Source organism: Podarcis vaucheri (genome assembly GCF_965113315.1).
Source record: "Podarcis vaucheri genome assembly, chromosome: 15".
Taxonomy (NCBI): Eukaryota; Metazoa; Chordata; class Lepidosauria; order Squamata; family Lacertidae; genus Podarcis; species Podarcis vaucheri.
Genome location: NC_138753.1, coordinates 40,081,704 through 40,109,267, shown reverse-complemented (window position 1 = coordinate 40,109,267; position 27,564 = coordinate 40,081,704). Strand labels below are relative to the sequence as shown.

Genomic DNA, 27,564 nt, shown 5'->3' with positions numbered 1-27,564 from the left:
AAGCAACATGCAATGTACGTGTACAGTGGTGCCTCGCAAGACGAAATTAATTCGTTCCGCAAGTCTCTTCGTCTTGCGGTTTTTTCGTCTTGCAATGCACGGTTTCCCATAGGAATGCATTGAAAATCAATTAATGCGTTCCTAGGGAAACCGCCTTCAGACCAGGTCCGGGGACAGTCTGTCCCCGGACCTCTTCTGAAGGCTAGGGGGGGGACAAGGGCTTTTCTTCCCACCCCCAGCATTTTAAAAAACCCCAGGACAGCGGAGGACTTCTCCGCTGTCCGGGGCGATCTTAAAATGCTGGCGGGCGGCATTTTAAAATCGCCCCGGGACAGCGGAGGACTTCTCCGCTGTCCGGGGCGATTTAAAAGCCCCTGGGAAGGCAGGCAGGGGGGACAAAGACTTTTGCCCCCTGCCCGCCTTCAGAAGGTGTCCCCGCCCCCCCTCCCCACTTCGGAACAGCTTTCCGAAGTGGGGCGGCTGGGGCAGGCGTCCCCGCCCCCCCGCCCCACTTCGGAACAGCTTTCCGAAGTGGGGCGGCTGGGGCAGGTGTCCCCGTCCCCCCACCCCCCCTTCGGAACAGCGTTTTAAAATGCTGGGTTTGGCAGCGCTTCGCTCCCGACCCCCAGCATTTTAAAACCTCCCCGGGACACGGGGAGATTTTAAAATGCTGGGGGTCGGCAGCGCTTCGCTCCCGACCCCCAGCATTTTAAAACCTTCCCGGGACACAGGGAGATTTTAAAATGCTGGGGGTCGGCAGCGCTTCGCTCCCGACCCCCAGCATTTTAAAATCTCCCCGGGACAGGGGGAGATTTTAAAATGCTGGGGGTCGGGAGCGAAGCGTTAGCTGCCGACCCCCAGCATTTTAAAATCTCCCCGGGACAGAGACTTCTCTGCTGTCCCTTGGAGATTTTAAAATGCTGGGGGTCGGCAGCAAACGCTTCGCTCCCGCCCGCCAGCATTTTAAGATCGCCCGGGGCAGGCGGGGGGGGGAAGGCAGGCGGGGGAAGCAAAGACTTTTGCCCCCCGCCGGCCTTCAGAAGAGGTCCTCTTCTGAAGGCCGGCTGTGGGCGAAAGTCTTTGCTCCCGACCGCCAGCATTTCCCTATGGGCTTTCGTCTTGCGATGCAAGCCCATAGGGAAATTCGTCTTGCGAAGCGCCTCCAAAACAGAAAACTCTTTCGTCTTGCGGGTTTTCCGTCTTGCGAGGCATTCGTCTTGCGGGGTACCACTGTACTTATCTTTATCAATGCCCACCATTCAGTTTACAGAAACCCTGACCTGATGGAGAGAAACAGATGCCATTTCCTGATTCAGCAGTGCAAAAATACCCTAAATCAGTTGTAGAAATCTAGACAACATTCAAAAAGTAAAAAATTGTTGCCCAGTGTTATTTACATGCTGTCCACATGTAAAACTGAACACAAGTACAAACTGCCTCTACAAATGTGCAAGTGTTTGTGTCAAAGGGTATGCTTGTTCCTTTGCAAGGCTCAGCTCTTGTGTGTACAGACTGTATACTCAATGAACATTACATAGGAATTGCTGTACAAGAGTATGGCTCAATTATTTGTGTACACAAACAGTGCACTCATTGAATGTAATGTATAAAGAACATTTGTTGTTGTTGTTTAGTCGTTTAGTCGTGTCCGACTCTTCGTGACTCCATGGACCAGAGCACACCAGTGTGATGGCCTGGGAATCTGATTCAGAATCTGAACCTGAGGAGTCCCAGCCTGCACATGAGTCCCTGCCTCCAGGGCTGGCTGAGCCGGGGCAGGGGCTTGAATCTGAAGGGCCTGCACCTGTGCCGGATCCTCAGGAGCAGGCACCAGCTGAATCCGATCTGGCTCCGGAGGTGATTGAGGGCCCATTGCCTGCAGGTGCGCCTCTCCCAGCCCTGTCAGGGGAAGATGAAGCTGCCCCTGGGTCCAGTAACCCTCCAGCCTCTCCTGAGCTGCAGAGGCTCAGGGCAGAGAGGTGGAGGGAACTACGTTCTCTGAGGAGGAGTGCTCGCCTTAAGGCCAGGAGAGGCGGGTCACCTGTGGGCCGGGACCGCCCTAGGCGTCAGAGGAGATAAAGGCCAGTCAGCCCAGTCCCAGGTTGCAGGAGCAACGACATTGGAAACCTGTTTCTGCCAGCACCCAGACCTGTTTTTCCACGCCTGGCTTCTTGCTTTGGACCCTGCTTCGCCCTTGGTGGACAGTCTCCAGACCCTCGATCCAGGACCGGACTCTGACTACATCTCACGGTAACCTCCCCTCGGGACCAGCACAGCCAGGCACTCCTGTCTTCCACTGCCTCCCACAGTTTGGTCAAACTCATGTTAGTAGCTTCGAAAACACTGCCCAGCCATCTCGTCCTCTGTCTTCCCCTTCTCCTTGTGCCCTCCATCTTTCCCAACATCAGGGTCTTTTTCAGGGAGTCTTCTCTTCTCATGAGGTGGCCAAAGTCTTGGAGCCTCAGCTTCTGGATCTGTCCTTCAAGTGAGCACTCAGGGCTGATTTCCTTCAGAATGGATAGGTTTGATCCTCTTGCAGTCCATGGGAGACTCAAGAATCTCCTCCAGCACCATAATTCAAAAGCATCAATTCTTCGGCGATCAGCCTTCATAAAGAGCATTATATGTGTATAAATAGCACTTTATGTTTCCAAGGCATTCATCTTCAGCCATGTCCCAACTGCTTTGCTATGGGAGTTAAGAACTCTAGTGGAGCAAGGATAATGGTAAGAAAAGCACCCCCTGGTTTCACAGGTAAAATAAAATTTACTTAGGATCCAGATTAATTCTGCTCCACGGTGCCTCTCATCATCCTGAGATTACTCAGAATTCAGGTACACAGACTCCACAGAAGCATCTTTTCTGCTCTTTAATTCTGCCAGCAATTTAATCAAAGGAGTGGCTGGAGATGCCCTTATCCCTTGCCCAAGTCTGACGGATGTGAAATCAAAACAAATATTTGCACTTTAAAAATTGCTTGGCTGCTGCTCTCTCCGGAAGGCTGCCAGAGAGTTCAGCCCTCAGAACTTCTGCCAGAGCAGCCTTTGCTAAACTGCCATCCTGCCGAGCTCTGAATGTCAGACACAAAACATGAGGACCTTTGCCTTTGAGAACCACAGCGATGGCTGAGCTTCATGAAACGCTCGCTCTCTCCCTGATCCACGCAATTCCTTCAGATACATGAACATTTGTGGAATCTGCCAGATTCACAGCTTCTCCTACTATGGCAAAGGTAGGGTTTCAGCTGCAAGATTTCCCCAGCCATCTAGGCCAAACTCCATTGATATTGTTACACACCACTCCAATAATCTCTTCCAGGCAGTGCATGAAATTCCAGGATCCATGTTTCCTTTTGGAAATGAGGCACAGTAGAGACCGCAGTGTCTTTATGATATATGGTTCATTTACACCTATATACAACTTGAATCTGGGTGGAGAGACTTTCCAGCATTACACTCCAAAAGGCTCTCTTGCTTCTCCTGTTGGCACAGCTGCATTTGGACCCACAGCACCGAAATCAGCCATGCTCTTTGTCTCTTTGTTACAGCCTGTGACAGTCGGCCCCCCTCCCCCCCCGACTCCTTGCTAGTCACTGCTGACAGGCTCCAAGGGATTTTTCCTCCCACCCACATCAGGCAAACAGAAATCCTAAACCCTTTTGTGTCTGCCCGCTAATGCACAGATTGCAATTTCAGTTATAAATGGCCTTTTTAAAGTTACGGCTGGCCAATGATCTGCTGTTGTGCCTTTTGAATTAAGTGGATGATCAACCAAGGAGCATTCTTACTCGGGTGTTGTATCTCTATACGCCACGGGTGTCAAACACAAGGCCCGCGGGCCGAATCCGGCCCGCCAGACCTCGTCATGTGGCCCGTGTAGCCGCCGCCGGCCGCCAGCTTTCACCTTTTATTCTCGCATTTATTTATTTTTTGGCACAGCGCGTGTGCGGCAGCCTACAAGCCAGAGAACGTCTGCCCTCTAGCGGCGCCGGCCGTTCTACATGGGAAACCTCCACTTTACATGTCCTTTACATAGTCCTACAGATACAACCGGCCCTTTGAGGGTGACCAAACTGCTGATGCGGCCCCCGATGAATTTGAGTTTGACACCCCTGCTCTACGCTATAGTCCAGGGGTCAGCAAACTTTTTCAGCACGGAGCCGCTCCACTGTCCCTCAGACCTTGTGGGCGGCCGGACTATAATGGGGGGGGGGGAATGAACGAATTCCTATGCCCCACAAATAACCCAGAGGTGCATTTTAAATAAAAGGACACATTCTACTCATGTAAAAACATGCTGGTTCCTAGACCGTCCACAGGCCAGATTTAGAAGGCGATTGTTCTGGATCCAGCCCCCAGGCCTTAGTTTGCCTACCCAGGCTATAGTCCATCACCACACTGTTTCAATTGGCTGTTTCCCAAGGTTGCACCAGCAGTGGTGGGGAAAGAAGGAGGGGGCAGGAAGGAGGGGACTGGGGTCTACAGTAAATGATGGGAGGGGCATAAGATGAGACATTGATGGGAGAAAGGTCTCTCTCTTTGTGTGTGACAGTTTTAGTCCTTTGGTAATGGGAAGAGAAAAGAGGAATTGAGGAAGGGGCGGGTTAGAAAGGGTGGGAGTAAAGGTGGCAGTTGGAGGAATTGGGGGAAATATGGGAGGGAGATATATATGTGGGAGAGACAAAGTTTTAGGGCTCAGGTGAGGGGGGGAGAAATCTGGAGAGGTGGACAACTTGGGGAAGAGGCAGGTGGAAGTGGGTAGGTTTAAAGGGGGTATTTGCAATGATGTGGAAGAGCAAGAGGAACCATTGGGGGAAAATGAGTATGTCAATGTTTCTCTCTTCTCACTATATTCAAACATCTCCCTCCTCCATTCTTCAGCTGCCTTGCATGAGATAAAGAACACAGAGCACTCAAATATTCTATAGTTAGTACCTTCACATGATGTATTTCACTCCAAGTACTGTGTACTGTCTTCAACATGAAGTTCCAGATTTAATGTACTAATTTAGAACAGTTGTTTCATTAACAGCAAACACCCATATGTGTAAAGCATATATATAAAAATATAGCCTTCTTTAAGTGAACAAACTAAATGCCAGGCCTGCTCTTAAGTTTTTATGCCTCTTAAAGATACAGTAATGTATATCATCATGGGTTGGGGGGTGTTCATGTGTGCAAGAGAGTGTTGAGGTTTGTGAGAAACTGCAGCTTTGAAGTGGACAATTAGTGAGTTGGCAAGAAGCCAAGTTAAGTAAGAGTACTTGAGAAAGTCCGCTTGGAGATAGGGAAACCTAGCAACAGGTGGTGATTGGCTAAGAGTTTTCCCTTATAAGCAGCATGACACAGTAGTTTGGTGTTGGAGTTCAGAGGTTGGTATATAGAGTTTAATCGAGTCTGTGTATATACAGTGGTACCTCTGGATACGAACGGGATCCGTTCCGGAGCCCCATTCGCATCCTGAAGTAAACGCAACCCGCGTCTGCACGCCTGTGCGTGCCGCAATCCGACGCTTCCATGCATGCGCGTGACGTCATTTTGATCGTCTGCGCATGTGCAAGAGGCGAAACCAGGAAGTAATGTGTTCCGTTACTTCCGGGTCGCCGCGGAGCGCAAGCCAAAAGCGCTCAACTTGAAGCAACTTCAACCTGAGGCATGACTGTAGTAACTTGTACAAAGCTGTGCTATGCTCTGTATATAATACAGTGGTACCTCGGGTTACATACGCTTCAAGTTACAGACTCCGCTAACCCAGAAATAGTACCTCGGGTTAAGAACTTTGCTTCAGGGTGAACAGAAATCGTGCTCCGGTGGTGTGGTGGCAGCTGGAGTCCCCATTAGCTAAAGTGGTGCTTCAGGTTAAGAACAGTTTCAGGTTAAGAACAGACCTCCGGAATGAATTAAGTACTTAACCCGAGGTACCACTGTAAAAGCAAATACAAATCAAATTACTGTTCAGCAAGTTATGTTCCTGAGTCGTCATCCTGGACTACATGGACTAAGCAGCCAGTAGCAGAGAGTTTTGGTTGAGATCCATCAACAGAGAGGGTGCAGAAAAGGAGAGAAAAAGAGGCATGGAAATGGGAGTGTTCTGTGTGCAAGGGAAAGTGAGGGAAAGGAGGAAGGGAGAAGGGGAAGCGGGGGGCGGTGAAAATGGGAGGGGGCAGAAAAGGAAGGTGGAAGAGGCATGGAAATTGGGTTAGGACCTGGGGCATAGAAGGGTCTGACGAAGAGAAAGAGAGGGTGACTTCCTAGCTGGCCATGGGGCCAGCCCATCCATGAGAAAAGGCGAGGCAATGGTCTTCCTCAGGAGGTTGCAGACTCTTTCCTTGGAGGTTTTTAAGGAGAGGTTCAACGGCCATCTCCCATGGATGATTTAGCTGAGATTCCTGTATTGCATGGGGCCAGGGCCTTGCAGAGCCAGGCAGAGGCCCGGGCCAGGTAGATGATTTGCCCCCCCCCTTTTTTTTTTTTTACCCTGGGGATAAAGGAAGTCTTATAAATAAGTAAGTATATAAATAATTTTCACAAATAATTTTATTTCAAGGCTTGAACCGTATCAGCATATAAAGACAAAATGGAAAATATAGATATACAATTGTGAATATGCTGACCGAGGCCCCCTTTGGAACCAGAGGCCTGGACCAAGTGACCCATATGCCCCCTCCCTGTCTGCGCCTGCATGGGGTTGGACTAGATGACCCCTGGGGGACCCTTTCAACTCTGATTCCGTGATGCTAGGATTTCACGACTGCCTCAGGGGGCAGCATGGAGGTGAAGGTGAAAGAAGGCACACAGAACAGGGATCCAGAAGAGAAAAGAGAAGTGGCTTCAAAAATAGAGCTGGGAAGGTGAAAAGGAGGTCTTTCCCAGGGGTGGAAACTCCAGAAGGCTTATGAATGAGAGGTTTGTGAACAGAGTGAACTGGGGGGGGGGGCAGAGCCCTGTAGTATATTAATATTAGCAAGAATCACGTTTGTGAAAGCTTAGAATGATAATTGCAAGCCTAAGAAGGAGGAATCGCAGAGCTAAGCCTAACTGTGTCTACTCAGAAGTAAATTCTCTTTAATTGAATGGAGCTTACTCCCAACTCATTGGAGCTTATTTGTTTTCATTGACTTGATTTCTTACCCTCTCTTAGCGATAAAGTCCCAGAGCAGGTTACAGAAATTTAAAAGGATAGAATCCTTACAATATTAAGGATAGGATTACAGCCTAACTGCGTTTACGGGAGCAGATGGCAGTTAAAGAAACATGGGGATTATAAAGAGACTGAGTGGCTGGAGACCAGGAGCCCAAAATATAAGAAAAGAGTAGCTGGGATTGGAGCAGATCATATGTTAATGTAATATAAGCAAATTCAATCTTAGAAGAGGTAAAATAAGGGACAGACTTATTATTTATTATATGTTTATTATTCATGTATTTGCCATTTACAAAATGATTTGGTTGTGATATGTGATTCTTAAATATTGAGTATTTATTTACAAGATGTTTTGCATAAAGAAATAATGAATTGTTTTGAAATTAATATTTAATACAATGGAATCACTTTTAATCTATTAGGAGACTTGTGAACTGTGCACCAGAATCATTATGCCATTATGTATTTCCTCAAGCTCCCTTATCTTAACATTCTGGCTACGGGACTGTGCCAAATGTCTAATTTGGCCCCGTGGATCAAAAATGAAACTTGACTTTTATTTCCTCAGATATTATGTGTTTCCCCCGGGAAATAACAGCATTATAGACAAAGTTTGCCTGATTAGAAAGGCTCTTTAGGTAAATAGCAGCCAGGTGCTTCGTCCTTACTAGCAAACAAAGCTTCCAATTAATTTTAATTTATGTTGCAAACTTGAACAATACTTAAATATTTGTATTATTATCCTCTTCTGCCCAGTTCAATTAAAACACAAATTGCACAGTGGACGCTCGAGGAAGCTGCTTTTAGCAGTTGCTCTCCCAACCTTCTGAATTATCATCAGCCTGTTGCAGGGATGATGCCGATGGGACTTAAGATTCAGTCCTAGACTTGAGATATCTGGTGGAGTATCTCCTGGTGGAGTACACAATCCGATGCTCCCACTGCCACATGTTGCACCGGGCCGAACCCCCCACACCTCATAACTCCCTCTGGACCTAATGGTCAGGGGTCACTTTACCTTTTATGGTGAAACTGGGAGAGAAATGGTGCCCCACCCCCACCACTTCACTATAGGATATGGCAAAAGCCCTGTTTATGCTGATGGAATGTGCAATACACCACCGCCACCACCCAGCAGTAAAATTGCAAATGCAACTCCATGTCAACAAGTCTAAAGCAATGCACACTGGGGCAAAAAGTCTTCATATGAGGTCTGAACTGGCAGTGACTGACCAGGAATGAAATCTTGGAGTCATAGTGGATTGTTCAATGAAGATGCATTCCATGCTAGAGATTATTGGGGGGGGGGGTTGAAAATAGAACTCCTGATATCATAATGCCGTTGCTCAATTTTACGATCCAGTTACACATGGAATACTCTGTTCAATTCTAGAAGCCTCACTTCCCAAATGATATTGTAGAGCTGGAAATGGTTTGGAAAAGGATGGCCAGAATGATCGTAGGAGCAAGCCTCCTATGAAAAAAGTTTGGGGCTTTTAAATTTAGAGGGGGGGAGAGACGTGATAGAAGTGTGTAAAAAGTTTTACTCTGTATCATAGAATTTCAGAGTTGGGAGGGACACGAAAGGTCCCTTCTAATAACAGAAGAACTCGGAAACACCCAGCAAAGCTGAAGGTTGCAAGATTTGAGACAGACAAAAGAAAGCATTTCTTCGCACAAAGCATAGTTAACCTGTGGAACCCTCTTCTGCAGGAGGCAGTGATGACTTTGAAAGAGGATTACCGTATTTTTCGCCCTATAGGACGCACTTTTTCCCCTCCAAAAATGAAGGGGAAATGTGTATGCGTCCTATGGGGCAAATGCAGGCTTTCCCTGAAGCCTGGAGAGCGAGAGGGGTCGGTGCGCACCGACCCCTCTCACTCTCCAGGCTTCAGGAAGCTATCCGGAAGCTATCCGCAAGCCTTGCAAGCCCGGCGGGAGGTCCCGCCGGCTCGCAAAGCTTGCGGGCAGCAGCCTGCAGCCCACAAGCTCGGGGAGGCGGAGCGCCGTCACCCCGCTATTCCCCGACCTGATCTGAAGGCTGCCAGGGGGGAGAAGCAAGCTTACTTCTCCCCCCCCCGCCAGCCCCACAAGCTCGGGGGACAGTGGGGGGGGCGGAGCGTCGCCACCCCGCTATTCCCTGACCTGATCTGAAGGCTGCTGGGGGGGAGAAGCAAGCTTACTTCTCCCCCCCCCCCGCCAGCCCCACAAGCTCGGGGGATAGTGGGGAGGCGGAGCGCCGTCACCCCGCTATTCCCCAACCTGATCTGAAGGCTGCCAGGGGGGAGAAGCAAGCTTACTTCTCTCCCCCCCCCCCCCGCCAGCCCCACAAGCTCGGGGGACAGTGGGGAGGCGGAGCGTCGCCACCCCGCTATTCCCCGACATGATCTGAAGGCTGCCAGGGGGGAGAAGCAAGCTAACTTCTCTCCCCCCCCCCCGCCAGCCCCACAAGCTCGGGGGATAGTGGGGAGGTGGAGCACCGCCACCCCGCTATTCCCTGACCTGATCTGGAGGCTGGCGGGGGGGGGGGAGAAGCAAGCTTGATTCTCCCCATCGCCAGCCCCATAAGCTCGGGGGACAGCGGGGCAAGCCGCTGCCCCACGGAGGCTAGAGAGGCTGTCCCTGAAGGCAGAAGAGGGAGACGGACCGCTCCGTCTCCCTCTTCTAGCTTGGGGATGGCTGCACAAACCTGGGGGGGGAATAAAAAAATTTTCCTTGATTCCCCCCCCCCCAAAAAAGCTAGGTGCGTCCTATGGGCCGGTGCGTCCTATAGGGCGAAAAATACGGTAGATAAGTTTAGTGAGGAGAGGGTTACTGATGGCTCCTAGCCTTGATGGCTATGCTCTGCTTCATGGTCAGAGGCAGCAATGCTATCTCAGTTCCAGTTGCTTGAAACAGCACGAGGGGAAAAGGGTCTTGTGCTTGAATTCTCCTTGTGGTTTTCCCACAGGTCTCTGGCTGGCCACTGTGAGAACAGGATGTGGAAGGGATTGTTCAGGACAAAAAGAGGCATGATTTCTCCCATCACATTTAGGTAGAGTGTGTTTTTAACATTTTGTTGGGAGCCGCCCAGAGTGGCTGGGGCAACCCAGCTGGATGGGTGGCAGATAAATAAAAATAAAATAGTAGCTGCTAGACATGTCATAATTTGTTCACTTGTAGTATACTGTATATTAATATATATTAATTAAATTACATTTGTCTCCCCCCAACTAAATCTTTGTCATTTTTGCTTGGTAATTTAACAAATTATTTGGTGTTTTTTTTAGTAGACATAAAATCCATGGCTTATTAGGAACTACCCCAAATTTTCTTCAGAAAATTGCTTTGCTCAGGTAACTACCATAGAGTTACCAAAATTTTCAAAAGTAGGGGATCTGTGACTTGGCTTTTGAAAAATAGGGGGTCCTCAGTAATTAGTTACTTGGGAAGCACTGCCCTATAATACAGTTTTGCAATGCACAGCTGAAATAACCAAATGGGCTATTCCATCTATCACCATCATCCTCTGCATAGTCCATCATGGAGCACATGCATGTTCCAATGGAAAGTGAATTAACCCCCCAACATTTCAACTCTAAGCAAAGCATTTGGAACAGTTTAGTCATGAGCCAAAGATCCCGCCAGCCAAGCAAAGGCAAATTCTGTTTACGAGACACCTGCCCAGAGTCTACATCCCTTTGTTCATCCAGCTTTGTGCTCATTTTTGCAGATCCTGTAGCAGTGCAAAGAATGATTTCCCTCCGGTTTAAACAGCAGGGATGCTCACTTTGAACAATTTGCTTGCATAGGAAATGAACCCCTTGATTTCTGTTGACATTTGCACGCAAGGTGTAGGTGGCTCTCGTAACATTTTTCAAAGCTTCTTGGCTGTGTTTGTTCAGATACTTTCATGCAACTGTGAAATGTGATAATGCCAGGCAATGGGTTCAGGGAATGGCATTGATGTCCCTCTAGGAAGCAGCGGATTTTCAGAGTTCTCTGCATGTAACAGTGGTTTTTGTCATTACAAATCCCCACTCCCTTGCCAGAGCAGCTCTTGTACACATGGTGCCTTAATTGCCAAAGCACCGAGCAGCGTGCCTCTGCATTCCCCCCATACTTTAAAACAACCACTAAAATGACTGCCATGGATTGTTATCGCAGGGAACTTCATAATATAAATGTGAAGAACGCTCCCCCAGCTATCACAACAGCAGGAAGCTTAGAAAAGTTTCAAAGCTTGCGCTTGCAACACTTCTGCCAGGCCCTGTCACTGGTAAAAATGATTGTGTTCTCAGAGATTAGGCAAACCCATGAAAAGAATGTGACAGTCATTGCTCAAGGTGATGCTCTCCTCTGACACAGACGGGGGCGGGTAAAGGACCCCTGGACGGTTAAATCCAGTCAAAGGCAACTATGGGGTTGTGGCGCTCATCTCGCTTTCAGGCTGAGGGAGCTGGCATTTCTCCACAGATAGCTTTCTTTTCTTTCTTTCTTTTAAATATATTTTTATTAAACAATTTTAACAAAGCAACCTATCAGTCAATATATCCAATTACATTTCCCCCCTTTTTATTCCCCCCATCCCTCCCTCTCCCACCCACTAAGGACTTCCCTCAGCTCCCCTCTCTGATTTATTTGCACATATTATTCTCTGCATGTTAAAAAATTGTACATACCATTCATTACCTTATCTATCATAAAGGTAAAGGGACCCCTGACCATTAGGTCCAGTCATGGCCGACTCTGGGGTTGTGGTGCTCATCTCGCTTTATTGGCCGAGGGAGCTGGCGTTATCACAAACCACAGCGGTACACGGAAACGCCGTTTACCTTCCCGCCAGAGCAGTACCTATTTATCTACTTGCACTTCGACGTGCTTTCGAACTGCTAGGTGGGCAGGAGCAGGGACCGAGCAACGGGAGCTCACCCCATCGCGGGGATTCGAACCGCTGACCTTCTGATCGGCAAGCCCTAGGCTCTGTGGTTTAACCCACAGCGCCACCCGCGTCTCACCTTATCTATCATATATTCTACTAATAAATTTGTGGGTGTTTATTCAAAACCCACCAAGGAGTCCAGATCATTTTGTTGTCTTTTTAGGTAATTTGCAAAAAGTTCCCATTCTTCCTTGAAGTTACAGTTGTCCTTCTCACATAGTTTGTATGTCAACTTTACCAACTCCGCATAGCTCATCAGACAGCTTTCCGGCCATGTGACCAGCATGACTAAACTGCTTCTGGTGCAACGGAACACCGTGACAGAAACCAGAGTGCACGGAAATGCTGTTTATCTTCCCACTGCAGTGGGTACCTGTCAGAGCTGCTTCCAGATCCCAGCTCACAGAGGACCACGCTAGCCGGCAACACTGTACAAAGGTCTTTATTGAGTTACAGTTTCCATTTTCAAGCCGCAGCGCGCAGCTCTACGTCTTAGAAGCTAGACCGGCGAAGCTCCTGTACACCAACTTAATACTCTAGCCTTACTCCACCTCTTCCGTCTTTCCTTCCTTCTCTGGGTCCCTCTGCCCCCCGTGGTCTCTTCCTTCCTGGACTCTTCTGACGCTGACCCCCCCGGACTCTTCTCCCTCCTTGCGGCGGGCTTTAGGACCTGGCTCCCTATCCGGGCTGCTTACTGTGCCGCCTTCCTGTGCATTTGAACTTGGTGCGCGCACCCAACCTTCAACCTTCCTCTTGACCGTTTCCTCGCTCCCCGATGGAGGTGTGGCCAATCCTGACTCATGCCCTCCCGCTTGTGGCGAGCCGCCTGATCCCGATACCTGGGACCCCTCCTCCCTACTGCGCTCTGGTGGGGAAGCTGGCCCCGATTTCCAACTGCTGCTCTCTGAGTCCCCTCTGGTCCCTTCTTCCTGGGGTGTCCCCCTAGGCGCCCCCTTGCTCTGACCACTGGCGCTCCTTTCTGTGAATCTTCCGATTCACTGGAAAGACTCAGAGATCTCGGGCCGCTGTCATCGCTCATATTTCCTTCGGATTCCTCCCCCTCGCTCTCTGTTTCCTCCCTTTCCTGTGCCTCTGCTCCTGAACCCCTGACATCCATCCCCCCTCGAAGCCCCCCCTCCCCCCCTCCCCTCCTTCAGGTGTGGGTGCTGGGTGCTCCATTGTTATGGGGGTGAGTGCCGGATACAGTTCGTTTCCCACGGCGTACATCCAACTGGATAAGTCCGGCTCTTCCTCCTTGCGCTCGCCGACGTCGATCACCTCTGCTTCCATCTCTGTGCTGCCGTGCTCGAACCCAAGGTCCTCCCTGAACACGTCCAAGTCTGTCTCTCCCTCGGTCTCTTCTGGGTACGTTGCTCGCCCGGGACCCTCCAGCCACTTCCTGCGCCACTGCTCCTCTGGTCGATCATCCCACCAATACGAGGGTTCTGAGGCAGATCCCGAGGGTGACCCCTCTGGGGAACGTGTGCCCAGCGTCGGTTCCTCGTCCGAGTCGAACCCCTGGAACGTGCTGGCTGAAAGCGTGGGTGTGAAAAGCCAGTCGGCGAAAAACTTGGCTGGCATGGGCCTGTGTGGGAAGAGGGCATGAAACGCGTCTTTGAGCAGAGGTTCCTCCAAAGCGTAGCCCTGCACCCAGCTGTTGGCACTGGCTGGGGTGCCCTCTCTGGCGAGAAGGTATTCTACTCCCTCTTCCCCCCATCTTGAGTCTAAAATCTCTGTGACCTCGTTGATGGGCTCCCCCTCTGGCGACCCCCCCTGCGTGGTCCTTTCCCCGAGCGGGCTCGGTGCCGTCCCTGGCTCCTGAAATCTGTGAGGTGCCTTGTAGGGAGTGAGCACTGATCTATGGAATACCGGATGCATCCTGGATCCCTCCGGAAGTGTCAGCCGGAAAGCCACCGGATTGACCTGTGCCTCGACTTGGTAGGGCCCTAGCTGCTTATGCCCGAGCTTCTTCTTAGCTAACGATCTGGCCGGCACTGCTTGGGCTGCCAACCAAACCCAGTCTCCCACCTGTATTTCTTCCCCAACCCTCCTGTGTCTGTCAGCCTGCATTTTGTATGCGTGCTTAGCTAGCTCTAACTGCCTTTGAAGCTGTTCGTGGACCTCCTGCAACTCTGACGCGAATGCGTCCGCTGCCTGTGGCTCCCCCTCCCCCACCCTCTCTAATCCCGGGAAGGTTCTGGGATGCCTCCCAATGTTGGCGAAGAACGGCGTCACCCCCGTGGACACGTGCTTCGTGTTGTTGTAGGCGAACTCGGCGAGTGGCAGGTAGTCCACCCACGTTGCAGGCTGCTGATTTGCGTAACATCTCAGGTACTGCTGCATGATGGCATTGACCCGCTCCGCTTGTCCGTTGGTCTGCGGGTGTCTCGCCGACGCTAGGTTGATCTTGATGTTCAGGATGCCCATCAGCTTCTGCCAGAAGTTCGAGATGAACTGTCGCCCCCGGTCGGACAGTATAGACCGTGGCAGACCGTGAACCTTGAACACGTGATCTATGAACAGTTTGGCGGTCTGTTCCGCCGTGGCCACCTTCGCACACGGAATGAAATGTGCCATTTTGGTTAACAAGTCCACTACCACTAGCACTGCTGTCTTGCCCCTCAAGCTGGGCAGATCCGTGACAAAGTCCAGGGCCACTCTCTCCCACGGTTCGAGCGGAGTTTGCAGCGGTTCCAGCAGTCCCGCCGGCGGTTTATGCACTGGCTTAGCCCTCTGGCAGGTGTCGCACCTCGCAACGTAGTCTGCGACTTCCCCCCGCATCTTGGGCCACCAGAAGTCTCTAGCGACTAATTCTATCGTCTTCTCTGTGCCAAAGTGCCCGGCTGTGGGTGCGTCGTGCAACTGCTGCAGTACCTTAGCGCGAAGTTCGTCTCCCGGCACGTAGATGGCCCCTTTGCGGATGAGCAACCCGTCGCGCACTTGGAACTCGTCTCTCTTCGCCGTGCCCCTGTGCACCTCTTCCATCTTTGCTCGTGCGAAGGAGTCGTCCTGCAACGCGCGACGTACAGCATCCAGGTCTACGGTTGCCGAAGCGCACGCCCACGCTTCTGGTGCGAAAATGTGCTTGGCCGCCGCTGGCGTCGCCTCCTCGAGGTATTGCGGCTTCCTGGACAGTGCATCCGCCATGACGTTGTTGTCACCTGGGACGTACTCTATCCTGAAGTCGAAGTCCGCAAAGAACTCCGCCCAACATATGTGCCTCTGGTTCAGGAACCTCGCCGTGCGCCAGTACTCCAGATTCTTATGGTCCGTGCGGACCTGCACTGTGTGTTTGGCTCCGATCAGGAAGTGCCTCCACGCCTTGAATGCTGCATGAATGGCAAGCAACTCCCTGTCCCAGATGGTGTAGTTCTGCTCCGACTTGCTGAGCTTCCTGGAGTAGAAGGCGCACGGCCTCCAATCCCCATGCGGGTCTTGCTGCAACAGGACTGCTCCCACGGCCCTGTCTGAGGCGTCCGTTTCAACCCTCATCGGTTTGCTGGGATTTACATGCAGTAGCTGCTCTTCGGACGAGAAGAGACGCTTGAGTTTCTGAAAGGACTGCTCCGCCTGCTCCGTCCAGATGAACTTCTTCTTCTTGGAGCTGAGCGTGTCGGTAATGGCCGCCGTCTGCATCGCGAACCCCTTGATGAACTTGCGATAGAAGTTAGCAAAGCCGACAAACCGCTGGACCTCCTTCCGGTTGCGCGGGCTCTTCCAGTCCAACACTGCACGAACCTTGGCGCTGTCCATGGCGAGCCCCTTGTCCGACAATTTGTATCCCAGGAAATCCACCTCCGTCATGTCGAACTGGCACTTCTCCAGCTTGGCGTACAGTCTATGCTCCTGTAGTCTTCGCAGAACTTCCTTGACATCTCTGTCGTGAACCTGCTGCGATTCAGAAAATATCAGGATGTCGTCCAGGAAGCAGACACACTTCTTGTAGAGGAGCCCCGCTAACACGTGATGCATGAAAGCTTGAAAACAGTGGGAGCCATTTTGTAATCCAAATGGCATAACTCCAAATGGCCGTGGGCTTGGTCTTCGAGTTCAAAATCCTATAGTCCACCACAAGTCTTTTTTGGGGCGTGTCCTTTTTCTTCACAAAGAATACGGGACTGCCCCCCACTGCCTTGGACTCGCGGATGAACCCGCGCTCCAAATTATGATCTATGAACTCCCTGAGTTCCTGTAGTTCATCTTCAGACATGGAATACAGTTTCCCTGTCGGCAGCGTCGCCCCTGGCAGGAGGTCAATCTTGCAGTCATAGGGCCTGTGGGGAGGTAGCTTGTCCGCCTCCTTCTCGCAGAAAACCTCCAAAAATTCTGCGTACTTGTGGGGTACCGCTTGCAGCGTGCCCACTTGCAGTTGCGACTCGTCCTCTTCCCCCTCCTGCCTGGGCAGAATGCAGTGTTCCGCACAGTAAGAAGAGCCGAAGATCAGCTGTCACTGGTACCAAGCTAGCGTAGGACTGTGCCTGTCCAGCCAACTCATGCCCAGTACTACAGGCGTGTCCGACAGTTGGGTGACGTTAAAGCTGATGACTTCCCTGTGATTTCCAATTCGCAACACCATCGGTGGCGTTTGCTTCACCACCTGCCCCCCTAGCAATTCCCTGCCATCCACCGTGACAACCTGCAGGGGCAGCGTGGCTGGCAGTAACGTTATATTGTGCCGCTCGATGAAATCCTGCCCTATAAAGTCCACGTTGCTGCCAGAGTCAATGGTAATTGGCACGTCCATTGTGAGTCCATTGGGTAGCTGGAGCGATGCGGTGAGCTGCACTACTGGTTTGGGCGGGAGGGGGTCTGTGGGCTGCAAAATCTCTGGGGACTGCTTCACTGACTTGTCTGGCTGGGCCCCAGTGCCTCTGTTTCCAGCCAGACTCCGTCGTTTCCCTGCTGTGGTTCTCTGTGCTGAGTTGCTTCTGTTACCGTCGCGGAGGCTGCAGTGTGCTTGTGGAGCCTCTGGGGACACTCTTTCGCCATGTGCTGAGGACTGTCACAGAGGTAGCACTTCCTGTTCCCTCTAGGAGGCTTCGCTTTGACTGCTCCCGGTGCTAGGGCTCTGGTTGCTGACTGAGCCCTGGCACCTCCAACCTCCATAGGTTCCCCTCCCCCTCCTGGCGGAGGCGTGGATTGCGCACGCGCGGCATCCTTGGGAAAGAAGGAAGGCACTCTTGCCGACTCGCGTCCTCCACGCCCTTCGTCCCTGCTCCATGGACGTTCTTCTAGACGTACCCCAATCGTCAGCGCCCTCTGAACGATCTCCTGAGTGCTCCGGGGTCTCTCCCCCCTCGCAATTTCGTATTTTACCACACTGTTCAACCCTTCCCAGAAAAGGTCTCTGACTGGAGCTGAATCTTTGTCCCATTCCAGGGCACTGACCAGTGCAAAAAAGCGGGAATGATACTGCCTCACACTGGCCCTCCCTTGTTTCAGCCCATGTATCTCTTTTCTGGCGATATCAACGTCTATATTTGATAAAAAACACGCATCCATCGCTTTAATGAAGGCATCCGCACTTCGGAGCACCGGATCCTTATCTCTCCACAGATTGCGCAGCCACGCTTTAGCGTCTCCATGCAAATGGGATAGGATAAACCCCACCTTCTCTTGCTCATCTCTAAAGTCTTTGTCCAGCAGTTGCAGCGCAAACTGCACATCTGCTCGGAAGTTGGGGTACTGCTGTAAATTCCCATAGAAATGAGATACAAGGCTGCCTCCTCTTCTCCCCAGCCCAATTCCCTCCGATTTGGGTCCCGGTTGCCCCTGCTTTGTAAGCACTTCCAACCTGACTTGGAGATCCTTGTAGGCGGCAGCTGCTTCCTCCTCCCTCTTCCTGGATGCGAGTATCTCGGCGTTTAGTTGTGTCACTGCATTTTGCAGGGCTGCTATCTGCTGTTCAGTATTCATCTCATCCGACTTTCGTGAGCTCGCGAAGAAGCACCAATCTTCACCCCTCGCTGCGCCCACTCACGCTGCGAGGCTTTTGGTGCCAAAAGAGGGGAGACGGAGCTTACTGTCAGAGCTGCTTCCAGATCCCAGCTCACAGAGGACCACGCTAGCCGGCAACACTGTACAAAAGTCTTTATTGAGTTACAGTTTCTATTTTCAAGCCGCAGCGCGCAGCTCTACGTCTTAGAAGCTAGACCGGCGAAGCTCCGTCTGAGTCTCCGCCTCCTGTACACCAACTTAATACTCTAGCCTTACTCCACCTCTTCCGTCTTTCCTTCCTTCTCTGGGTCCCTCTGCCCCCCGTGGTCTCTTCCTTCCTGGACTCTTCTGACGCTGACCCCCCCGGACTCTTCTCCCTCCTTGCGGCGGGCTTTAGGACCTGGCTCCCTATCCGGGCTGCTTACTGTGCCTCCTTCCTGTGCATTTGAACTTGGCACGCGCGCCCAACCTTCAACCTTCCTCTTGACCGTTTCCTCGCTCCCCGATGGAGGTGTGGCCAATCCTGACTCATGCCCTCCCGCTTGCGGCAAGCCGCCTGATCCCGATACCTGGGACCCCTCCTCCCTACTGCGCTCTGGTGGGGAAGCTGGCCCCGATTTCCAACTGCTGCTCTCTGAGTCCCCTCTGGTCCCTTCTTCCTGGGGTGTCCCCCTAGGCGCCCCCCTTGCTCTGACCACTGGCGCTCCTTTCTGTGAATCTTCCGATTCACTGGAAAGACTCAGAGATCTCGGGCCGCTGTCATCGCTCATATTTCCTTCGGATTCCTCCCCCTCGCTCTGTTTCCTCCCTTTCCTGTGCCTCTGCTCCTGAACCCCTGACAGTACCTATTTATCTACTTGCACTAGCATGCTTTTGAACTGCTAGGTTGGCAGGATCTGGGACACAGCAATGGGAGCTCACTCGATTGTGGGGATTTGAACCGCCAACCTTCCTATTGGCAAGCCCAATTTAGACCACAATGCCACTCGCCCTTCACAGATTTATATGCTCCAGCAGTTCTTATTCTGGGTTAATCAATGCCATCTCTACTTTTGCCTTTCAGTTAGATTTTGGGGATGGGTTTTACAAATTCCTCCTGCGTGCACATTGGGAAGAGGTCATAGCTTAGTGGCAAAGTTCCATGCTCAATCCCCCAGAATCTTCATACAGAGCTGGGGGAAAGTGCCCTCCAGCCCTGAAACCTTGGAGAGCTGCTTCCAGTCAATGTAATCAATAAGGAACTCAGTTGAATCATAGAATTGGAAAGTTGGAAAGGACCCCAAGGGTCATGTAGTCCAACCCACTGCAGTGCAGGCATGAGTGGACCAATGACCTGAGGCCATGTGAGCTATGCTGCAACAAACTGGAGTGGCTTGTCTCAACACACACAATGAATTACATTTCTTGTTCGCACATGAATCGTATATATTGCTACAAACCATCCTAATCTCTGAGCAGTGTGAGATTCTAGGGTTTCCTGGCAGTTATCCAGGATTTGTGCTTCATTTTGGAAATGAGGCACAATGGAGACTGTGGTGTCTTTAGGATATATGGTTTATTAAACTATATACAGTGGTACATATGCTTCAGGTTACATACGCTTCAGGTTACAGACTCCACTAACCCAGAAATAGTACCTCGGGTTAAGAACTTTGCTTCAGGATGAGAACAGAAATCGTGCTCCGGCGGTGCGGCAGCAGCAGGAGGCCCCATTAGCTAAAGTGGTGCTTCAGGTTAAGAACAGTTTCAGGTTAAGAATGGACCTCCAGAATGAATTAAGTACTTAACCCAAGGTACCACTGTATACACTGTACAACCTGAACCTACAATGGAGGGGTTCATAGCATCAGCACCCAAAGAGGGTCTTGTTTCTCCCATAACCACAGCCTTGGATTCAAGCAGAGGTCTAGCATGGTGTTTGCTTCTTTGCTTCTAGATCACATTCATAAAAACAATCATAGAACTGTAGGATTTGAAAGGACCATGAGCTTCATTCATCTAGTCCTGCAATGCAAGAATCTTTTGCCCAACGTGGGGCTCAAACTCATGACCATGAGATTAGGAGTCTCATGCTCTACCAACTGAGCTATTCTGCAAACTCTCTAAACTCAGCCTTTGTCCTTCTATCTCTGAGTTAAGGGAGGGACGGTGGACCCACCCATTTTCCATCTCACACCAACCCCCCTTTCCTTTGTTCTCTTAATGGAAACAGCTGCTTGTGATGGATATAGGTCATAATGGAAATTGCTGCCTTCTTACTTAGTTGTGAATGAAGTGGAGGGCAGGGAATAAAAGCTTCTAGCTGTTACCTCCACTGCATCTCAGCATCCCTTGCTTACATACAACGTCAAATCTACACATTTTTCTCGTCTCATTGTGTAGCTTCACTCAAAAGAGCCCCCTGCTCTGAAAACCTCACAGGTGATCCAGAGAGAGAGCGAAGATGCAGCTGTGTCTTTATTAAGCAGGACTGAGAGGAAAGCATGTGTTTCTTATCACACTTTAAAATTTTATTTTTAAACCTCTCTCAGCATTTTATGACTCCACTGATAACGCATCCTAATTTGCCCCCTGCAGCCGCACCATGGTTGTGAGGGAGCCAGTGTTATTACATTTCTACCCTTTGGAACAATGAAGTAGCAGCATCTACCTTCACTCTTTGACAGGCTTCCTTGTTATTGAAATGCAAGGGAATGCTGACATCTGCGGGCCACCAGCTTCGTTACAGAGTGCAAGGCAATTCTGATGTTTCTATTTCTTGCCTCCCATGTCATTATAGGCACAACCAGCAAAGGCAGGTGAGGGACTTAAAATACCCATTTTAAGATCAGCAGCACCTGGGGGTAGCCAGGATTTTTGTTGGGGGGGGGAGGACTTTTGATAGGGGAGGCAGAACCAACCTAATTGGTCAGTTAAGTATTTCTATTGTTTTACTTGTTGTCTTTGATGCTTTTGAATTATGGTGCTGGAGGAGACTCTTGAGAGTCCCATGGACTGCAAGAAGATCACATCTATCCATTCGTAAGGAAATCAGCCCTGAGTGCTCACTGGAAGGACAGATCCTGAAGCTGAGGCTCCAGTACTTTGGCCACCTCATGAGAAGAGAAGACTCCCTGGAAAAGACCCTGATGTTGGGGAAGATGGAGGGCACAAGGAGAAGGGGACGACAGAGGACGAGATGGTTGGACAGTGTTCTTGAAACTACCAGCATGAGTTTGACCAAATTGCGGAAGGCAGTGGAAGACAGGAGTGCCTGGCATGCTCTGGTCCAGGGGGTTACGAAGAGTCAGACACGACTAAACGACTAAAGAACAACAATTGTTTTACTTGATCTAGGGGGGCAGCTGCCCCCCCTTAGCTATGCCCATGGGGGGATGAGACCCCTCCACACACACATTCCATTCCCAAAAATAACAGATGAGTGCCAAAGAAAAAACCAACCCACATAGTTTTCTGTGTGACTTCAATTTTATTGCAAGATAAAGGTTGTCTTCTTTCTTAATAAAGTATTGCACATTTACACCATCTTGTGATGCTGTAAGGAATATAACAAGTAGAAACTTCCTTCTACTAGGTCAGATGATGTGTTCCTCTTACCCAGTATCATTGGGCACTACTATTGGCAGGTGAGGTGGCAGTCCTTGGTGTTGATCCAGGACAGGGCCTTTTCAGTGGTGGCTTCCCATTTCTGGAATGCCCTCCCTGGAAAGTTGCATCTGTCTCTGCCATTATTGACTTCCAGGAGGAGCTAGAAAGCATTCCTGATTACCCAGGCATTTGATGGCTGAAAGACACTGTTCCTGGCAACCCTGAAAGCACAGGATGTGAAGATGTTTTTCATCATGTGTGCATTCGGACATGGCAATTGTTGCGCTAGTTTTCCTAGTTATAATGCTGGCAATTCTAACCTGGATTCTAACACTCCTTATATGCTGCACTACCTGTTGCATATTGGAACTGCGGCTTTTCCATCAATATACTGCCATGTCACGCTAAATTTTAAATGGCAGGAAATAACTGTATGCTGGGATACTGCCCCAAATTTCATCGTATGAAATTGCCATGCAAAACTCAAGCCAGCTGTAGTTTCCAGGCAGTCTTCAACGCTGTCTTAGGCAGTGTGGATCGGGTACCTTTATCAGCCCATGGGCTGCATTTCCTCTCGGGCAGCCTTCCAGTAGCGGCCAGGGCCAGAAGCAAAAATGGACGAATGAAAACTTTTCCTTTATACAGTAGGCTAATTTCAACATGCATTCCAACTAAGTAAAAACAACTGGAGTGTGCAAAGCCAGTGAGGGGTGGGTCCTGGGAAGAATATTGGAGGGCTGCATTCAGGCTCCAGGCCTGAGGTTTTTGCTCACCTTTTAAGCATGAGCCTTCCTAATCCATATAGAAACTAATACATGAAGCAGAACACAGTTATTTATTTTTAAATTGCAATGTACATCTCCAACTAAAAGTGAAAAAAGTGTACAAATGCAACCATTAGAGGAAATAAACATCAAAATGCATATAACCTCTCCATTTTATACATTGGGCTGCCTCTGAAGATGGTTCAGAAACTTCATCTGGAATTCAGCAGCCAGGTTGCTCACTGGGGCAAGGCGGTATGAGTACATAACACCACTTCTGGCCCAACTACACTGGCTGCGCATCAGCTTCTGGGCCCAATACAAAGTGTGGGACCGCAATAACTCCTCATATGAACCAACTGGGACACTGAAATCATCTGAGGCCGTTCTTCATGTGCCTCCGCAAGAGGTCTGGAGGGTGGCAACATGAGAACAGTACTTTTCTGCAGTTGCTCCTTGCTTGTGGTATGTTCTCTTTAGATGCCAGGCAAAAGCATTCCTCTTCTCCCAGGCCTTTGGCTGATTAATCAATCTATGCCCTTTTAAACTGGTGGGTGTTTTTTGTATTATTTTTTTTACTCTATTATGCATTTTTGTGTTTTTAAACCGCCCTGTGATCCTCAGATGAAGGGTAGAATAGAAAATTAATAAATTTGATAGATAGATAGATAGATAGATAGATGATAGATAGATAGATAGATAGATCTCTGTGTGTGTGTTATTTGTATATATATTAGTAAAAATAACATACAAAACTGAATTATATCAGGGGAAATTGCTTGCCCTAATTACATCAGGGGAAACATGCAGCTTAGGGGAAATTGCTCACAAACCTAGGAGAAATGTGTAATAAAATGCTGACGGATTTCCATGAGAACATAAGAATTGCCGGCTGGATCAGGCCAATGTCCCAGTTAATCCAGCATCCTGTTTTCCTGGCGCTTGACCTGAGCACCACAGCCTTCTCCCCCACCCCTGGAATGTCCAGCAACTGATGTTCTGAAGCAAGCTGCCTCTGACTGTTGACTTCTTATTTCAAAAACTTGCAAACTGATAATGTGATAATGTGGCAAACTTAATTTATGATTGGGGGGGAATGTGAAACGCAGAAACAGACGTTGTCAGATTCATCCCTCCCTCGCAGCCACTGTGCAGTCTGTCCCCTCAGCCTCCTCGGGCAGCTGCTCTCCCCACTCTTGCACTAAAACATGCAGCCTGCCTACACTCGGTTAAATGAAAACACAAACCTGGTAACCCAGAGCAAGCACTATTCCCTGTGCAGGAAATGCAATCCATATAAAAGTAAGCTCCATGTTTAATGGGGATTATTGCCTGGCAAGGATGTTTAGAGTTGCCACTGAATGGAACATTCCCTTTGGACAACATGTAGGTATACTGGAATATTAGCAACATACATTAATATTGCACAGGAAGGAAAGCACTGCTTGGAGCCTGCAAAGATTGATCATCTGGGAAAGGGTTTAAGCACCAGTGCAGAAGTCCCCATGTGCAGAATTAACTTCCCAATTACTGCCTACTACTCTGAACTTTACGAAGAGATACAAGAATTAATGTTATTGGTTCAGCAATTAATCATCAAGGTGAATCTCCTGAATTATTTCCAGGTTCCCTAATGGCTGAAACATTTGTGTGTGAACATTCATGCATGTATAAAGCCAATTTATTGTGGGAAAAGGGACGCGGGTGACGCTGTGGGTTAAACCACAGAGCCTAGGACTTGCTGATCAGATGGTCGGCGGTTCGAATCTCCGCAACAGGGTGAGCTCCCGTTGTTCGGTCCCTGCTCCTGCCAACCTAGCAGTTCAAAAGCATGCCAGTGCAAGTAGATAAATAGGTACCGCTCCGGCGGGAAGGTAAACGGCGTTTCCATGCACTGCTCTGGTTCACCAGAAGCAGCTTAGTCATGCTGGCCACATGACCAGGAAGCTGTACGCCGGCTCCCTCAGCCAGTACAGTGAGATGAGCGCCGCAACCCCAGAGTCGGTCACGACTGGACCTAATGGTCAGGGGTCACTTTACCGTTACCTATTGTGGGAAAATAAGACCTCCGTTTTCTCAGTGTTGCTCACCTTGTTCCAGTAAGATCGTGTCCTGCTCTTTGCATGCACTATTAACATAGACTAGACTAGAGAAGACTAGACTAAAATAGAAATTTTATTTAAGATGAAGTGCCCTAATGGACTCTAGTGCAGAGCACCTATGGTCCTCCAGATATTGTTGGACTACAACTCTCTTGAGGTTGATAAAAGATGGAGTCCAATAACATATGGCGGGTCGCAGGTTTCCCCACCCCTGCTCTGCTACTTTGCCCACAAAGGGATGCAGGTGGCACCGTGGTCTAAACCACTGAGCCTCTTGGGCTTGCTAATCGGAAGGTCAGCAGTTTGAATCCACATGACCAGAGTGAGCTCCCATTACTCTGTCCCAGTTTCTGCCAACCTAACAGTTCAAAAGCATACCAGTGCAAGTACATAAATAGGTATTGCTGCAGTGGGAAGGTAAACGGCATTTCCATGTGTTCTGGCACTCATCACAGTGTCCTGTTGCACCAGAAGCAGTTTAGTCATGCTGGCCACATGACCTAGAAAACTGTCTGTGGACAAACGCTGGCTCCCTCAGCCTGAAACACTGTAGATGAACACTGTACCCCATAGTCGCCTTTGACCAGACTTAACCATACAGGGGTCCTTTACCTTTTACCTTACTCCTGCCACTATGGCTCTGCTGTGTTGTTGTGGTTGTTTTTAAAAAGTTATTTTTAAAATTCGTCTGCATTTTGGGAGGATTAAAGACCATCTCCCACCCTCTCAACAATGTGCACAACCAGCATCTAATTATGTTTTCTTCATAGCATTAAATAGCAAACAGAGAGGTCTGTGTGAATTAAATGCAGTAAGAGGACTGACCTCATTGTTTTATAACGGTTTTGTCTGTCTTCATCCTGAGACACACGGACAGAACAGCTGTGGTTGTCAGTCCCAGATCTGTGCCAGCTGAATGCAGCTGGAAGCTTTACTTTATTCTAATTTTTGCAATGCCCATGCTTGTCTATAGATGTCAGCATTGCCATAGAAATGCACACTGTACTGAATTGGAAGGGAGGAACAGAAGGGAGACAGCAGAAGTTATCAAGGCACCATGGAATAGAGTAGGCCTTTCCAGACCTTTGGATGCAGCATTCGCAAAGCAATCCAATGTCTACTCAAAAGGAAGCTCCCTTTGGGACATTGTCCTCATTTCACTGAGCTTCTAACTGCGGCCTCGTTTTTCCTGTTCCTCTCCAGAATCTACAGATTAAGAAACTGAAGAGGGTATAAGGAGCAACTCTTTCAGCAGGATCCACCAAACAGCAATGTCCAATGCGAACGCCAGGGATGCAGCTGATTTGTATAATGGGCATGGAGTTACTGAGACCACAGTTTGGAGGCAAGGCAGGGACAAACCCGTGGCTTCATTGCCAAGCGGCTGAAGCACAGAAAGCAAAATGACATTTCTGGGGATGTTCGTTTGTAAGATTTCTTTCAGGCCTCTCCCGTTCCAGCAAAAGCCGTGCAGGCAATTCATGCCAATAACGAGCAATAAAGCAATCCCAACAACGACCGTGAAGTAATTATAACAATATATAATGAAAACGGTGCATAAAGCAGAGGCTAGGAAACATTTTTGGCCCAAGTGCCACATTTCTTTGTGGGCAACCGTCCAGGAGCCAAACGCTGCAGAGGAGAGGTCTGGAAAGCTGCCTTTGTCCGCCCAGGCCTGAGGTTTCCCACTCCTGACAGAAAGTATCAAAGCAATAAAGAGTCACATTAAAGCAACAGATAAACCAAAGGCTCACTGATCCAACAAGCTACCAGCTGACTTTAAAAAATAAATAGCAAGGCAGCTGACCCAAACCCCCAAGAACAACAAGTTCCACATCTTGTGTACCCCTGGGGGGGGAGAAGAAGTAGTAGTTCTCTCATATATTTCTGCTTCAGAAGGTGATAGGGCACACAAAAACACACTCTCAGCCAATATCAGTGGATAGGCAGCTTCATATGGGGATGATATTTTAATTACCCTAGTCATTAAATCACTCAGGGATTTAATGATAATAATCAACACTTTGAATTGTGCTTGGGAACAGATCAAAAAAACCAAGTGAACTTGGTATAAGAATGGAACAATATGTGGCATTAAACCAGCATTGGTTAAAACATTCACACGTGCATCACATGTCTGGTGTAACATTTGAATGGTTGTCCAGGGCAGCCCCATAAAAATGCATTGCATTACCCAATCTAGATGTAGCACAGACATGGGTGAATCCTGCAAAGTATGCCCTCCTCAGAATTAGGTGCAGCAGATACACCAGCCTAAAATTCAGCAACAACACTTCTGGGCACAGACGCCATCTGGGATTGCAAGAACAATACCATGTCCAGAACATCCCAGAACTGTAAACCTAATATTTCAAGTGCAATTCCTAATACCCCGTCACTCAGTGCTTAGAAGTTTCATTTTTAAAAGCAACTAGTTCTAGTTCCTCCTCACCGAAACCCAGTCCAAAAAGGAACTAGTTTACATTTAAGTTCACGCTTTTACAAACTAAACTATTTCAGTTCCCGTTCATTCTCTACACACACACAAACACAGTAAGCATTCAGAATGTTGCAAGCTGCTGTACAGTAGTATAGTGTCCAAAGGTGAATCAGGGAACATACACAACTAATAAGGTGTCTGACAGATAGAATGTCAACTAGTGAAGCTTTCTTGAGAATTCTATTTCTACAACATAAAAGGCTTAACCTGTTTAATTTGCGCCTGCCACACACAGCTGTTAAAGGCAAAAGAATCATTTGCTTTGTTCCTGTACCTGTACTTCTTGCTGCAAGTTGCTCCTCCTGAATCTCCTCAGCAGAAAAGATGCAGGAAAAGCCTCACATTCCTTCATTCTGGTTGCTTAGCAAAAGTGAACCAGTGACTTAATCATCCTTAGCAACAGTAGCACCTCTGTATCTGCCTAATAAGGATTACAATTTTGCCTCCACATTTTGCTTTGTAATGTCCTCTGTGGATGTCCTATTGGCTCACCTTTCTTATATAGAAAAAATGAAAACAGGGGACAGGAGAAAGGAATGAACTTTAGGATGAACTAGGAATCTACCTCAAAATGAACTTAATTTGCCTTTAGTTCACCGGGCAATTTCA

General features: G+C 49.2%; 1 long non-coding RNA gene across 1 annotated transcript; it reads left to right on the top strand.

Annotated features, from left to right (window-relative positions):
- Positions 1–9,972: 9,972 nt before the first annotated feature.
- Positions 9,973–25,971, top strand: LOC309519676. Its single transcript, XR_014213960.1, has 2 exons — positions 9,973–10,177; positions 25,659–25,971. It is a non-coding gene; the product is annotated as an uncharacterized lncRNA (long non-coding RNA).
- The last annotated feature ends 1,593 nt before the right edge of the window (positions 25,972–27,564 follow it).